Here is a 16,072-nt window from a genome sequence, read left to right as displayed (position 1 = left end):
TCCCTTACCTCTATTACAGACTTAATCTCCTCGCTCTCTGAAAACTTCCAGAATATCTCCTTTGTAATTAGAAATTCTTCCAACTCTCTTCTCTCAACATTTTTCTAAGTTCTTTGGTGTAAATTTTCAGCCTCCCCCCTTGGCTATTTATAGTAAAAAAATTTACTATTCATTTTTACTATTCATTTTTACTATTCATTTGTACTATTCATTTTACTATTACAAAAATAATTTTTTATTTCCAAAAATAATTTTTTTTTTACTATTCACTTATTTTATTTTTTTTTTTAAATTTTATTTTTTTTTAAATTTTATTTTTTTTTAATTTTTTTTTTATCTAGTATCTAACTTACAAATATTTTCAAGGATCTTACACTCGGTCTTATACCGAACGCTCGTCCCAAAGCGTATGTATAAGTAGCGCTCGGTCCTATACCGAACGTTCGTTCTTTCCGAAATTACCCACGAGCCGAAATAGCGTTCGTCCTAAAACTTAAATAGCGTTCGTCCTAAATTTCAGTAAATTCGCGTACCGCGTTCGGTCATTTACTGGCAGTCGGTTTATTCTAACTAAATTGTACTTAGTACATTTAGCACTTGTCTTTTGTATCTCCATTCAGTTGGATTTGACTCTGAATCTTGATCATTGAATTTTTCTAAGCATAAGTTGAATTATTCTAGAGTCAGTTCATTTAACTGATTCAAATTGTAATAACGTTCGTCATGTAAAAGGTGTCAGCTTTATCCCTTCGGAAAAGAAGATCTTTCGGTCTCGCTCTTGACGTTCATCCTCGTTATGAAGAGGATTGAACGCTCGTCTTTTTATGGAAGTGGAACAAAGAATGAAAATGTTAATAAGAGGAAGGTTTAATCCTTTTCGACATCCCTATTTATGTACGAATGTCTCAATTGGGTCCTCGTTTTTTAAAGTGTATCAAAATGGTCCCTAATTTTGAAAATTGATATCAATTGAGTCCTTTCCGTTAAGTTGGCTGGACGGCGTTAAAAAAATTGATGAGTGGATGCTAAGATGACGAACGAACGCTCGTCCACCAGCGAACGAACGCTCGTCCACCAGAGAACGAACGCTCGTCCACCAGAGAACGAACGCTCGTCCACCAGAGAACGAACGCTCGTCGACCTCTTACTGCTGGACGACCGTTCGTTCCACACTGGACGACCGTTCGTACGGTGGTCGACGAGCGTTCGTTCGCTGATGGACGAGCGTTCGTTCGCTGATGGACGAGCGTTCGTTCACTGGTGGACGAGCGTTCGTTCGTCATCTCAGCATCCACTCATCAATTTTTTTAACGCCGTCCAGCCAACTTAACGGAAAGGACTCAATTGATATCAATTTTCAAAATTAGGGATCATTTTGATACACTTTAGAAAACGAGGACCCAATTGAGACATTCGTACATAAATAGGGATGTCGAAAAGGATTAAACCTAAGAGGAAGTATTAAGATGTGCGAACACTATAAGAACTGAAATTATGATTGTGGTTTTTGAACGAGCGTTCCAGGGAGGAACGACTCTTGAATGGAAATTGAGATTTGTAAAGTATGAACGTGGTAAGCTTAGATGGTGGTTCATCCTGATATTCCGTGAGTGCTCGTTCTCAAGTAGAGAGGAGTATGTCATGCGTGGGAATGGCAGGAGGTCTTAGTCCATAACTGTAACTTGGACAGAACAGACTAACCTCAGGTGGCAACTGATGAGAATTCCAGTGATCCCACCTGGGTGCACGGACGCCTTAGCTACACAGGATTCATACAGTCCGGACGGTCGGTCTAGTATCAGGAATTTGATTGAATTAATGAATGAATTGAAGTATGTATTGTGACTTACTTGATGTGTATTGGATATGTTATAAAATGTATGTTTTACTTGAATTAAATGCAATAAGCTTACCCTTCGTTTTCCATTGTGTTGTCTATATCTGTACGTTCGTCTTGTCCTTGCAATGATCATCCGTGTGGATGTGAGCAGAGGGAGATGTCTCCTGAAGAAACGCTTGAAGAAGGAATTCTAGCTGAGGAGAACTTAGTGGAAATTGAAGTGAAGGCCGAACAGTAGGACGTTCGGTTATTTATTAGTTTGGTTAGGTTAGCGGGCCGTTTTAGAGCGAGCGCCTTTTCTGATTTTTGTTGAACAATTGAACGCTCGGTATTTATTTTTGTAAACCGTTCGTTCTTATTAGTTTAGTGAACGCTCGTAAAACTTCTTGTAGCTATGAAAGGTCGTTCGGCAACTTGCTTGCATTTTCTCTTTAATTGTAAGACTGTTTTGTTATATTAATATATGTGAATATTCTATTATATAGTGCTGACTGTATAAATCTGGGATGTTACACAAAGCTAGGTGGAGAAGGGGATGGATCAAATGGAAAGGGTGGAACAACCTTATAACAAGGGAATTTGAAGAGGGTTTGAAGGCAGCTGAGGATAATGACCTTGTTCAAGATCGGTGACTTTGGCTGGATAAGGAGAAAGTGTAGCGGTGACGACTATGACTGATCATGGTAGCTCGCTACTGGCAAAAAAATGAAAATGAAAACAGAAAGAAAAAAGATTAAAAAAAAAGAAGATAAAAATTCAAAATAATTACATGTAACATGTGACAACCCAAAAATACAGCCAAAACTATATATTCAGAAAAATCACATTTAACAATAATCCAAAACAGTTTTTCCAAATACAACAAAAATCCAAAATGAGAACGAACGCTCAAGGACGAACGTCCTTGAGTACAGTACCAAACTTAAAGGACGAGCGCACACAACGGCACGTCCATACGAAAGTTACAAATTAAAACCGAACGTACAAGAAATCTGACCGAACGGTTTACACACGAAAATACCGAACGGTCTATAAACTCAAAAGGGACAAATGAGTAGGTCGAACGACCACTCTAACAAGCACCTATACTACTGGCCGAGCGTCTCACTGCTCGGTCTTCACTTCGACTTCAACCAAGTTCTCTTCGTTCAGCGCCTCTTCCAAACGCTCGTCTCCCTCTGCTCACATCCACACGGATGATCATTGTAATGACAAGACGGACGTACAAAACGTGACAACACAAGGAAAAACGCAGGGTAAGCTTATGTAATTTAACTCATGCATCAACATACAATTTCAAGTACACAATTCATTGCACACATACATGTGAACACAAATTTAACGCACGTACTTAAATAAAACTCAACACGACTGACTGTCTGGACTATATGAATTCTGCGTAGTTACAGGCGTTCGCGCACCCGGGTGGTGTAGTAACTGGCACTCTCATCAGCTGCCACCCGAGGTTAGTCCGTTCCGTCCAAATTACAGTTATGTGACGAGGACCTCCTGTCGTTCCCACGCATGACGTACCCCCTCTACTTGAGGATGAATACTCACGGAACATCAGGATAGAACAGCCAGCATTAACTTCCCACAGTCATACTTTACAAATTTTCAACCTTTAAATCATGAGTCGTTCCTACCTGGAACGCTCGTTCAACATCACAACTTTCATCTCACATCTGTTCATCATTTATTATTCATCATTTCATATCCATTTTCATCATTGATTGGGAGACCATCAAAAACCGAACGTTCTGTCCCCAATAAGACCGAGGACGAACGTTGCAGACTGGACCAAAGGACGCTCGTTAAAAATAAGAAAACAAACGCTCAGTATAAGACTGAGTACCATTTTGAGCGAGCGCTCAATCTGAGACCGAGCCCCTGTTTAGAACGAGCGTTCAGTATAAAACCGAATATCGTTTAGAACGAACGTTCGGTATAAGACCGAACACCAATTAGAACGAACGTTCGGTATAAGACCGAACCCCAACTAGAACGAGCGCTCAGCATAAAACCGAGCACACTAAAGGACGAACGCTCAGTTCAAAACCGAGCACCATTAGAACGAACGCTCAGTGTGAAACCGAGCACCAGGACGAACGCTCAGTGTGAAACTGAACGCTAGTAGCCTTAAAATAATAGACTTTGATTTCGAAGAAGTGTTTACGAACGGTAAAATACACTATTACATATATGCATACAACAGAAGGGAGTTTATCAAAGAATAGCAAACACAGTACTTGACCGAACGTTCAAACGAAGCATTTTAACATGAGGACGCTCGTCCTCGACCAGGGATCTATCCAAATGAACGAATCCCATTTCTTGACTGTTAAATAGGGGGACCGAACGGTCAAAGACCGTTCAGCACGAACGTTCGCTATTACGGGAAAACTCTTATTCCATCCAGTTATATTCTAGTTCATTTTCAACATGTAAATCTCATAATTCCATTCGCTCATACCAAAACCATTCCATTCATATATCTCATACATCATATGTAACTCAGTCATATTTCATTTTCACTTAATAATGACGAACGTCCATGCAAATCAATCACAGTAACATCATGCATCATTTCCATATAATTGAATAACGAACGTTCACACACATACATCAAACCAGTTAAATTAAATAAACTTCCCCTTACCTGGAAATGAACGAACGTTCACAGACGCGTAATTTACAATTCTCCACTACAAATTCTACTACCGCCAACGCTCGTTATCCACACAGCTTCACTAACCGAACGTTCTTCTCTGGAATTCCTTGACGCCGAGCGTCTTTCTACGGTGGTGGAGTACTGGTCGGAGGAGATGAACGGGTGTTTTCTTTTAGAGAGAAGGCGCAGGGAGTGTAGAGAGAAGGTTTAGAATTCTAGGAAAGAGGGTGAAGAGGAAGAACACTCAGAAATAAAACCTGGAGACGCGTGTAAAGGGAGTGGGAATATTCCCGCCCCACTCAACAGGACGCACGTTCCCACTCGGCTAGCGCACTGACAGCTCCTGCCAGACGGTCGTCCTATCTCTGGCGGACACGTGTATTCCATTTCTGAAATCTGACTCATGCTGAACGGACGTCCATTCGCAGGCGGACACGTGTATCTCACTAACGCTTTCTGTAAGACCCGTAATTTTGGGACATGGTGGGGACATGGTGGTTACCCACCTTTTTCATTATTGGAAGCAATTATTGGAGGTGCATTTACGGGGAAGCTTAGCAAGGGAGGGATTTTCATTTTTTGTGGGCATGTGAGAAAGAAAGAGAGAGAGAGCAGCCAAGGGAGGAAACCTTCCTTCCTTCCATTTCCAGCCGTCCAAAGAGCACTCATGGAAACTGTACCAACTTCAGAAGGGCTGAGAGGTAGATCTGGGTTGGGCATCTGGTGAGAGTGGAGTTCTTCCAGCAAGATCGGAAGAGAAAGTGGAGAGCTGATGAATTTGCTAGGAGATCTAGAGCTGCATGTCTAGGAGGAGATAGATCCCAAATTTTTCAAGGAAGTCTTCAAGAGGTAAGAGGAGTTTGATTTATTTCATTAATTGTTGGTATAATCTGTATTTTGATGCAAATTTGGGAAGAAGGGGTTGAAAATGGGGTTTTCTGGGTTTCTCTGGAATCTGCGCGATTCTGCAGAATGCGCGTACGTCCAATTTTGGTGAGTCAAAATTGGACGTTCGCTCCTACAGTGCTCGACCAAATAGTGGTCGGCCAAATTTATGGACGTTCGGTAATTGTTCTGAGCGTCCGTCCGAATCAGCGAACTTGGAACGTTCGTTCCAACAGTGCTCGACCAAATAGTGGTCGGCCTAACGTTCGTCCAATTCTGGTGAAACTGGACGTTCGTCCAATTTGTTGAGCGTTCGGTATTTGAGTGCTAGTGAGCGTTCGGCATTTGAGTGTTAGTGAGCGTTCGGCTTTTGATTATTAGTGAGCGTTCGGCATTCGAGTGTAAGTGAGCGTTCGGTTTTGGGTGTAAGTGAGCGTTCGGTATTTGACTATTAGTGAGCGTTCGGTATTTGACTATTAGTGAGCGTTCGGCTTTTGAGTGTTAGTGAGCGTTCGGCTTTTGATTATTAGTGAGCGTTCGGCATTCGAGTGTAAGTGAGCGTTCGGTTTTGGGTGTAAGTGAGCGTTCGGTATTTGACTATTAGTGAGCGTTCGGTATTTGACTATTAGCGAGCGTTCGGCTTTTGAGTATTAGTGAGCGTTCGGCTTTTGAATATAAGTGAGCGTTAAGTTTTGGGTGTAAGTGAGCGTTCGGTATTTGAGTGTAAGTGAGCGTTCGACATTTAAGTGTAACTGAGCGTTCGGTATTTGAGTGTAAGTGAACGTTCGGTATATGAGTGTAATTGAGCGTTCGGTATATGGGTATAATTGAGCGTTCGGTATATGGGTATAATTGAGCGTTCGGTTTATGGGTGTAATTGAGCGTTCGGTTTATGGGTGTAATTGAGCGTTCGGTTTAGTTTTGATTTAAGCACCGTTCGGTTAGCTGAATTATGTCGTTCGTTCATGTTCTTTTAATGTCGTTCGGCCAAGTGACTTAGGGGTTCGACTAAGTATCAAAACGTTCGTCCTTGGTTTTGTGAGCGTTCGTCCTTGGTTTTGTGAGCGTTCGTCCTTGGTTTTATGAGCGTTCGTCCTTGTTTTTGTGAGCGTTCGTCCTTGGAGCTCGATTAATAAGGTTTGGTGTTCATCTGCAGCGTTCGGCCTTTGAGGAGGATTGATTTCCAGAACGTTCGTTCAGACTCAGAATTGGAAATAGCGTTCGGCAATATTATATGAATCTGGGAGTATTTTGAAGCAATTATTGAGAATTGTTGGTTATTTCCTTGATCCAATTTTGGTTTATTTATACATATTATTGAGAATATGTATGAATTCGTGATTGAGCACGTTTATTGTGAGATCTCGAAATTTTAAACATAATTAACATGTCAAATCTGTAATTATTACACTGCTGAGTCACCTGTCAGCTTCCATAAAAGCGTCTCGTCACACGTTCAGTGCATTAAAAACGCACCAACCGCTGCATGCACGAGCGCCACTTGTCACGTTGGAAGGTTCTGAAATCAGAGTGAGTGTGCAGGTGTCGGATGGAGAGACGTTCGTCCGCTCGAACGTGGACTGAACAAAACTTGAGTTTCGAAAAACTCTTCCTCTCACCTGAACCTCTCATCTCCTTCCTCAGAACCTCAACTCTTCATCTTCTCCAACTTCTCTCTAAAACATCTAAACTTCTCTCTTCTGTAACTCACCGGTTCCTTCTCCGATCACGTTTCAGAACCATAGGAACATTCGTCCAGCTGTGATCTTCCTTTTGGACCGAACAGAGTTTGGATCGGAACTGGTAAGTTCTCGTCGTCAACCTTTTATTTTTTTCTGGTTTCATGCGAACCCTAGTTTGGTTGCATGCATGGGTTCTAAGTTTGAGTTGTTCTGATTTTGGTGTTTTTAGACTAAGTGGAAGTTGTTGAGTGAACCTGAGTGTAGAACGCTGTTAGAGGTCGAACCAAAATCTTGCATTTGGGAGTACACTGCTATCCAGGTAAGGGAAGCTTAATAATTTGATTCATACGTATATGATTGTGTGCGAGCATGATAGAAATAGAATGTATGAGATGTATGCTGTGTTTGAGTATGCTTGAACGATCGCTGTTATGCATGAATGAGTATGGTATGCGCTGGTTGATAGGCATGAATTGAATACTGAACAAATTCTGTATAGTATGATTTAATGTGAAATCCATATAGTATGGGAATTAAATGATGAAACGGAAGTTATAAGATTATGAATCGTATGAGAAATATTAAGTTTAGATGAAGATGAAAATATGAAAAATACTGATCCTGTCATATGATAAAAATACGTTCGTTATCGTACGGTCATATACCGTTCGGTTTCTCTAAAAATGATTTAGAGTGAAATTCTTTCATTTGGAAAGGATTCTGTCTTAGAACGAGAGTCCCCAATTGAAATGCTATTTGAGCGTTCGTCCCAATAGCGCTTGGTTCATACCAAGCGTTTGTATTAAGTAGCGCTCGGTCTTACACCTAGCGTTCGTCCTAATAAGCGCTCGGTTTATGCCAAGCGTTCGTCTTAAAGTAGCGTTCAGTCTTATACTGAGCGTTCGTCCTAATAGCGCTCGGTATTATACTTAGCGTTCGTCCTAAGAAGTGTATGGTCTTATACCGAACGCTCGTCAATATCCTTGATTCCAGAACGTACGTAAATAGCGTTCGTCTCAGATTTTTTTAGTAAATGAATATTCGCTTGCGGTCATTGACTGGAGGTCGATCCTGTTAAACAAATGTCCTCAGAGTATTAAAATAAATCCTCGGGTTATATCTTTATCCTTTTAAATTTAGATCAAAGTCTTTAAATTTAAGTTATCCTGAAACACTTACATTATATCGCTAGGAGTCAGTTCATTCAGCTGATTCTAGCAAAAGTAACGTTCGTCATGTTCAGCACGTCAACTTTATTGTTTTAAAAAGAAACCCCACGGTCTCACTCCTGACGTTCGTCCTCGCCGAGGATTGAACGCTCGTCTTTTTATGGAAGTGGAACATAGAATGAAAATGTGAATAAAAGGAAGTATTAAGGTGTGCGAACACTATAAGAAGTGAAATTATGACTTTGGTATTTGAACGAGCGTTCCATGGAGGGACGACTCTGATGTATATTGAATATTAAATTTGGTAAAGTATGACTGTGGATAAGTTAAGACTCGCTGTCCATCCTGATGTTCCGTGAATACTATCTTCATGTAGAGGAAGTATGTCATGTGTGGGAACGGCAGGAGGTCCTTAGTCCATAAGTTAACATGGGCGACGTAAGAACGGACTGACCTCGAGTGGCAGCTGTTTGGTGTATCCCAGTTACTACACCACTCGGGTGCAAGGACGCTTGTAACTACACAGATTCATACAGTCCGGACGGTCGGTCTAGTATTTATATATTTATGTTTTTGGATGATGTTATATGTATTGAAGTTATGTGTTTGTTTGAATAGAAATGTTGAAGTATGAATTTAAATTACTTAAGCTTACCCTTTCGTTCTTCTTTGTGTTGTCATCTTGTTATGTACGTTCATCCTGTCCTTGCAATGATCATCCGTGTGGATGTGAGCAGATGGTGGTGCGTCTCTTGAAGAAGTGCTAGAAGAAGAAAATTTGGAGGACGCGAATCTGGTGGATGTGGAAGTTAAAGCAGAGCCTTAGAGCGCTCGCTCGTGTGTTTTAGTTTTGTTAAGTTTATTTTTGTGGACGTTCGGTGATAGTTTTGTAAAGCCGTTCGTCCTTGAACTCTTGTGATATTTTAGCGTTCGTTATATTCTGTATCTTTTAGCCATTCGGCTTTTAACGCTCGTTCGGTTTTTGTAAGACTGCACTGTTTATTTGCTTAATGTGATTAATTCTGATTATGGTAATTACTATATTTTGGGATGTTACATTAGTGGTATCAGAGCAGTTTTGTTCTCTTAAAGGACGCTGTAGGTTATGAGTGCATTGTGCTTATTGTGTGTTTAATGAGTTATTGTTTTTAACTCTTTGCACATTACTAACGTTCGTTGTCCTCTGTATCCAGAGAACGAATGGCGCCTAGACTCCCTCCTCCACCTCAGCCTACTGAACCAGATGCATCCAACAACGCTAGGTTGTTGGAGACGGTGATCGATCGTTTACAGCAACAAAACACGACCCTAATGGAACAAAATGCCACCCTGATGCAGCAAAATCAGAGTGCCATGCAAAGTTTGGAAGCCTCGCGAACCAGTTCGGAAACAACTCAGAGGCAGCTGATGGAAATTCTAGCAGCAACCAAGCACACTGCGGGAGCGTCTTCTTCTAACGCTGCCCCGCCTACTGCTGAATGGAGCTTGGAGAGTTTCCTCCAACACCATCCGGCTAAGTTCAGTGGGAAGGGTCTCCCAGACGAAGCGGATCAATGGTTAAGGGACATGGAGAAGATTTTTAACGCCAAAAGGTGTCCGAACGAGAACCGTTTGGCGTTCACGGAGTACTTATTAACTGGGGAAGCAAGCCACTGGTGGGCGAGCACGAGGGCGATTCTGGCAGACGCACAACGTCCGATCACCTGGAAAGTATTTCGTAACAAGTTTTATGAGGAGTACTTCCCTGACAGTGTCCGTTTTGCGAAGGAAGTGGAGTTTCTACAACTGATTCAAGGTGGGATGTCGGTTTCTGAATATACCAATAAGTTCAAGCACCTTGTTCGGTTCAACACGATGGCCACCAGTGAGGAGTGGCAATGCAGGAAATTTGAGAACGGACTGCGGAGTGATTTGAAGGTGTTGATCTCCAGCTTGTGCATACGGTCATTTCCTGCTATGGTCGAGCGAGCCAAGGTTTTAGAGAAGAATATGGCAGAGGCGGAATGACAGAAGAGGTTGCAACAAGTGAGTAGAGGACCGATCGTGTCCAGGGGAGGAGCTGTGCAGAGGAGACCTCCTTACGTTCGTCCAAACCAGTCTTCTCAGATGAGCGGATCTCAAGCAGTGGTTCCTGTCGGACAGTCTGGGCAGGGAGGTGTCGTTTGTTTCCGGTGTGGAGGGCCCCATTATAGGTCTTCATGCCCTCAATTGGTGGGAGTAAAGCACTGTAATCGTTGTGGAAGAAACGAACACTCAGATCATGAGTGCAATATGAGTGGGCGTGCGGTGATGAGGCCACCCAATGCCGGAAGAAATCAGCCGAGAGGAGGACGAGCCCAAGCAAGTGGGCGAGTGTATGCTATAACGAGCGCTGAGGCAGCGAGCTCAGGTAACCTTATAATTGGTGAATGCATGCTGTTTGGTAGATCGTGTTGTGCTTTGTTTGATTCGGGGGCGACACACTCCTTCATCTCGAAGGCGTGTGTTGAAAAACTGGGATTAGAAGTGAGCGAGATGCAGTGTGATATGGTGGTGTCTACCCCAACAGCTGGTGAGGTTAGGACGTCCACTATGTGCGTCAAGTGTCCTATAGAAGTGGAGGGACGTAAGTTTAAGGTTAGCCTCATCTGCTTACCTCTTCAAGGTTTGGAGGTGATCTTAGGAATGGATTGGTTGACTGCCAATCGCATTCTTATTGATTGTGGAGCGAAAGAATTGATTTTTCCGGGTGAAGAAGAAGAAGTTCTTTCAGTGACGCTCGGTCAGCTGAAAGAAGACATTATGGAAGGCGCCAGCTGTTTCCTGATTATGACTCAAGAGGATCAGGAATCCAAGGGAATGGTAGAAGAACGATCGTCCACTAGAAGCGGTACTGGACGATCGGTTGTGGATGAGTTCGCGGACGTTTTTCCGGAAGAGATCCCTGGACTTCCCCCTCAGCGTGAAGTGGAGTTCACTATTGATTTGGTGACGACAGCGGCTCCTATCTCGGTTCAGCCGTATCGAATGTCGCCTGCGGAGTTAGCTGAACTCAAGGAGCAGATTGAAGAGCTGATAGAGAAGAAATTCATTAGACCGAGCGTATCACCTTGGGGAGCGCCTGTGCTGTTAGTGAAGAAGAAGGATGACAGCTCTCGGTTATGTATAGACTACAGACAACTAAATAAGCTGACCATCAAGAACAAGTACCCATTGCCTAGGATTGATGACTTGCTGGATCAATTACATGGGGCTGCTGTGTTCTCGAAGATTGATTTGAGATCCAGATATCATCAAATCAGGGTTAAGGAAGACGACATCCAGAAGACAGCATTCAGGTCCCGTTATGGGCATTATGAATATGTGGTGATGCCTTTTGGAGTGACGAACGCCCCAGCAGTGTTCATGGAGTATATGAACCGCATATTCAGGCCCTATTTGGATAAGTTTGTGGTCGTCTTCATAGATGATATTCTCATCTATTCCAAGACCGAAGAAGAGCATGAGGAACATCTTAGACTTGTACTTGGAGTGTTGCGGGAGAAGGAGTTATATGCCAAGTTGTCTAAGTGCGACTTCTGGATGAGGGAGATTCAGTTTTTGAGTCATGTGGTGTCGGCTGGAGGCATCTCGGTAGATCCAGCGAAAGTACGAGCGGTACTGGAATGGGAGAGTCCGCGTTCGGTCACTGAGGTGCGTAGTTTTGTTGGACTGGCGGGCTACTACAGACGGTTTATTGAAGGTTTTGCTAAGATAGTGGCGCCGCTAACTCAGTTGACCCGTAAGGATCAGCCGTTCGTTTGGACCGATCGTTGTGAGGCCAGTTTTCAGGAGTTGAAGGTAAAATTGACGAGCGCTCCAGTGTTAGTTATTCCGGACACGTCTAAACCATTCGAGGTATACTGCGACGCTTCTCACCAAGGTCTAGGATGTGTTTTAATGCAAGAGAAGCGAGCGGTAGCATATGCGTCTCGTCAGTTGAGGATTCACGAGAGGAATTACCCAACGCACGACCTGGAGTTGGCAGCGGTCGTTTTTGCGCTGAAGATTTGGAGGCATTTCTTGTATGGATCCACGTTCCAAGTCTTCAGTGATCACAAGAGCCTCAAATATTTATTTGATCAAAAGGGGTTGAACATGAGGCAGAGGCGTTGGCTAGAGTTTTTGAAAGACTATGATTTCGAACTGCTGTATCACCCTGGGAAAGCGAACGTGGTAGCGGACGCTCTAAGCAGGAAGGTGGTGCATGTGTCGTCCATGATGGTGCGCGAGCTGAGCTTGGTGGAGAGTTTCAAAGATCTAAGGTTACAGTTTGAGTTAGAACCGAGCAGCATCAAGTGCTGTAACCTTAGAATATCTAGCAATGTGTTTGATCGGATTAGGATGAAGCAACGTGAGGACGAAGAACTAGTGAAGATCTTAGGCGCGCTCGGTACGGATCAAGCTAAGTGGTTCAATACGGGAACGGACGGCATGTTGCGTTACATGGGTAGAACGTGCGTTCCGAATGATGGCGAGCTGAAGAGAATTATTCTGGAGGAAGGTCATCACAGTCGTCTTAGCATGCACCCTGGCATGACTAAGATGTATCAAGACCTCCGGAAATCATTCTGGTGGCCTGGAATGAAGAGTGATGTCGCTCGTTTTGTGGCATCATGTCTGACCTGTCAACGAGCGAAGGCGGAATATCAAAGACCTGGCGGATTACTTCAACAGTTGGAAATTCCCGAATGGAAGTGGGATAGCATATCCATGGACTTCGTGACTTACCTACCACGCACGGTCAGGAATCATGATTCAATCTGGGTGATCGTGGATAGGCTAACGAAGAGCGCCCACTTCCTAGCAGTTAACTTGAAGATGTCAATGACCAACCTAGCCAAGTTGTATATCCAAGAGATCGTTCGCTTACATGGAGTACCGTCGAGCATCATTTCCGATCGAGACACAAGGTTCACTTCACGGTTTTGGCAGTCACTTCAAAGCGAGCTCGGTAGTAAGTTGCAAATGAGTTCAGCATATCACCCTCAGACGGACGGTCAGTCTGAACGGACCATCCAGACGTTAGAAGATTTACTGAGGACGTGCGTCCTAGATCACTTAGGCGCATGGGATGAGATTCTGCCGCTAGTAGAGTTCACGTATAACAACAGTTTCCAGGCGAGCATTGGAATGGCACCGTTTGAAGCACTCTACGGGAGGAAATGCCGAACGCCACTTTGTTGGTTCAAGGAAGGTGAGAACGTGCTAACTGGACCTGAGCTTATCCAGCAGACGACCGAGAAAGTCAAGCAAATCCAGGAGAGGTTGAAGACGTCGTTGAGCAGGCAGAAGTCTTATGCTGATAAGAGGAGAAGACCGTTGGAGTTCGCTGCAGGAGATCATGTGTTCCTTCGACTCAATCTAGTCACTGGTGTAGGACGAGCCGTTCGTCCAAAGAAGCTGTCTCCCAAGTTCATTGGACCGTACCAGATCCTGAGGAAGATCGGACCAGTAGCGTACGAGCTTGCATTGCCGCCCCAGCTATCCAACCTTCATCCCGTTTTCCACGTCTCTCAACTTCGGAAGTATATAGCGAATCCATCACATGTACTGGAGTTGGAAGACATTCAGCTTCGTCCAGACCGAACGTTAGAATTACATCCAGTCCGAATGGAAGATAGCCGCACCAAGTACTACAAAGGCAAGGAAGTTCGTTTGGTGAAAATGGTGTGGGACGGTAAGACTGGTGATTCGACGTGGGAGGTTGAGAGCGCCATGAAGGACTTGTACCCTAGTCTATTTTCAGGTGAGTCTTTAAATTTTCGAGGTCGAAAATTTTTGTAGATAGGTGGAATGTGAGATCTCGAAATTTTAAACATAATTAACATGTCAAATCTGTAATTATTACACTGCTGAGTCACCTGTCAGCTTCCATAAAAGCGTCTCGTCACACGTTCAGTGCATTAAAAACGCACCAACCGCTGCATGCACGAGCGCCACTTGTCACGTTGGAAGGTTCTGAAATCAGAGTGAGTGTGCAGGTGTCGGATGGAGAGACGTTCGTCCGCTCGAACGTGGACTGAACAAAACTTGAGTTTCGAAAAACTCTTCCTCTCACCTGAACCTCTCATCTCCTTCCTCAAAACCTCAACTCTTCATCTTCTCCAACTTCTCTCTAAAACATCTAAACTTCTCTCTTCTGTAACTCACCGGTTCCTTCTCTGATCACGTTTCAGAACCATAGGAACGTTCGTCCAGCTGTGATCTTCCTTTTGGACCGAACAGAGTTTGGATCGGAACTGGTAAGTTCTCGTCGTCAACCTTTTATTTTTTTCTGGTTTCATGCGAACCCTAGTTTGGTTGCATGCATGGGTTCTAAGTCTGAGTTGTTCTGATTTTGGTGTTTTTAGACTAAGTGGAAGTTGTTGAGTGAACCTGAGTGTAGAACGCTGTTAGAGGTCGAACCAAAATCTTGCATTTGGGAGTACACTGCTATCCAGGTAAGGGAAGCTTAATAATTTGATTCATACGTATATGATTGTGTGCGAGCATGATAGAAATAGAATGTATGAGATGTATGCTGTGTTTGAGTATGCTTGAACGATCGCTGTTATGCATGAATGAGTATGGTATGCGCTGGTTGATAGGCATGAATTGAATACTGAACAAATTCTGTATAGTATGATTTAATGTGAAATCCATATAGTATGGGAATTAAATGATGAAACGGAAGTTATAAGATTATGAATTGTATGAGAAATATTAAGTTTAGATGAAGATGAAAATATGAAAAATACTGATCCTGTCATATGATAAAAATACGTTCGTTATCGTACGGTCATATACCGTTCGGTTTCTCTAAAAATGATTTAGAGTGAAATTCTTTCATTTGGAAAGGATTCTGTCTTAGAACGAGCGCCCCCTATTGAAATGCTATTTGAGCGTTCGTCCCAATAGCGCTTGGTTCATACCAAGCGTTCGTATTAAGTAGCGCTGGGTCTTACACCTAGCGTTCGTCCTAATAAGCGCTCGATTTATGCCAAGCGTTCGTCTTAAAGTAGCGTTCAGTCTTATACTGAGCGTTCGTCCTAATAGCGCTCGGTATTATACTTAGCGTTCGTCCTAAGAAGTGTACGGTCTTATACCGAACGCTCGTCAATATCCTTGATTCCAGAACGTACGTAAATAGCGTTCGTCTCAGATTTTTTTAGTAAATGAATATTCGCTTGCGGTCATTGACTGGAGGTCGATCCAGAGTATTAAAATAAATCCTCGGGTTATATCTTTATCCTTTTAAATTTAGATCAAAGTCTTTAAATTTAAGTTATCCTGAAACACTTACATTATATCGCTAGGAGTCAGTTCATTCAGCTGATTCTAGCAAAAGTAACGTTCGTCATGTTCAGCACGTCAACTTTATTGTTTTAAAAAGAAACCCCACGGTCTCACTCCTGACGTTCGTCCTCGCCGAGGATTGAACGCTCGTCTTTTTATGGAAGTGGAACATAGAATGAAAATGTGAATAAAAGGAAGTATTAAGGTGTGCGAACACTATAAGAAGTGAAATTATGACTTTGGTATTTGAACGAGCGTTCCATGGAGGGACGACTCTGATGTATATTGAATATTAAATTTGGTAAAGTATGACTGTGGATAAGTTAAGACTCGCTGTCCATCCTGATGTTCCGTGAATACTATCTTCATGTAGAGGAAGTATGTCATGTGTGGGAACGGCAGGAGGTCCTTAGTCCATAAGTTAACATGGGCGACGTAAGAACGGACTGACCTCGAGTGGCAGCTGTTTGGTGTATCCTAGTTACTACACCACTCGGATGCAAGGACGCTTGTAACTACACAGATTCAT

This window comes from Vigna angularis, chromosome 5 (genome assembly GCF_016808095.1).
Source record: "Vigna angularis cultivar LongXiaoDou No.4 chromosome 5, ASM1680809v1, whole genome shotgun sequence".
Taxonomy (NCBI): Eukaryota; Viridiplantae; Streptophyta; class Magnoliopsida; order Fabales; family Fabaceae; genus Vigna; species Vigna angularis.
This window is presented reverse-complemented; position numbering follows the sequence as displayed.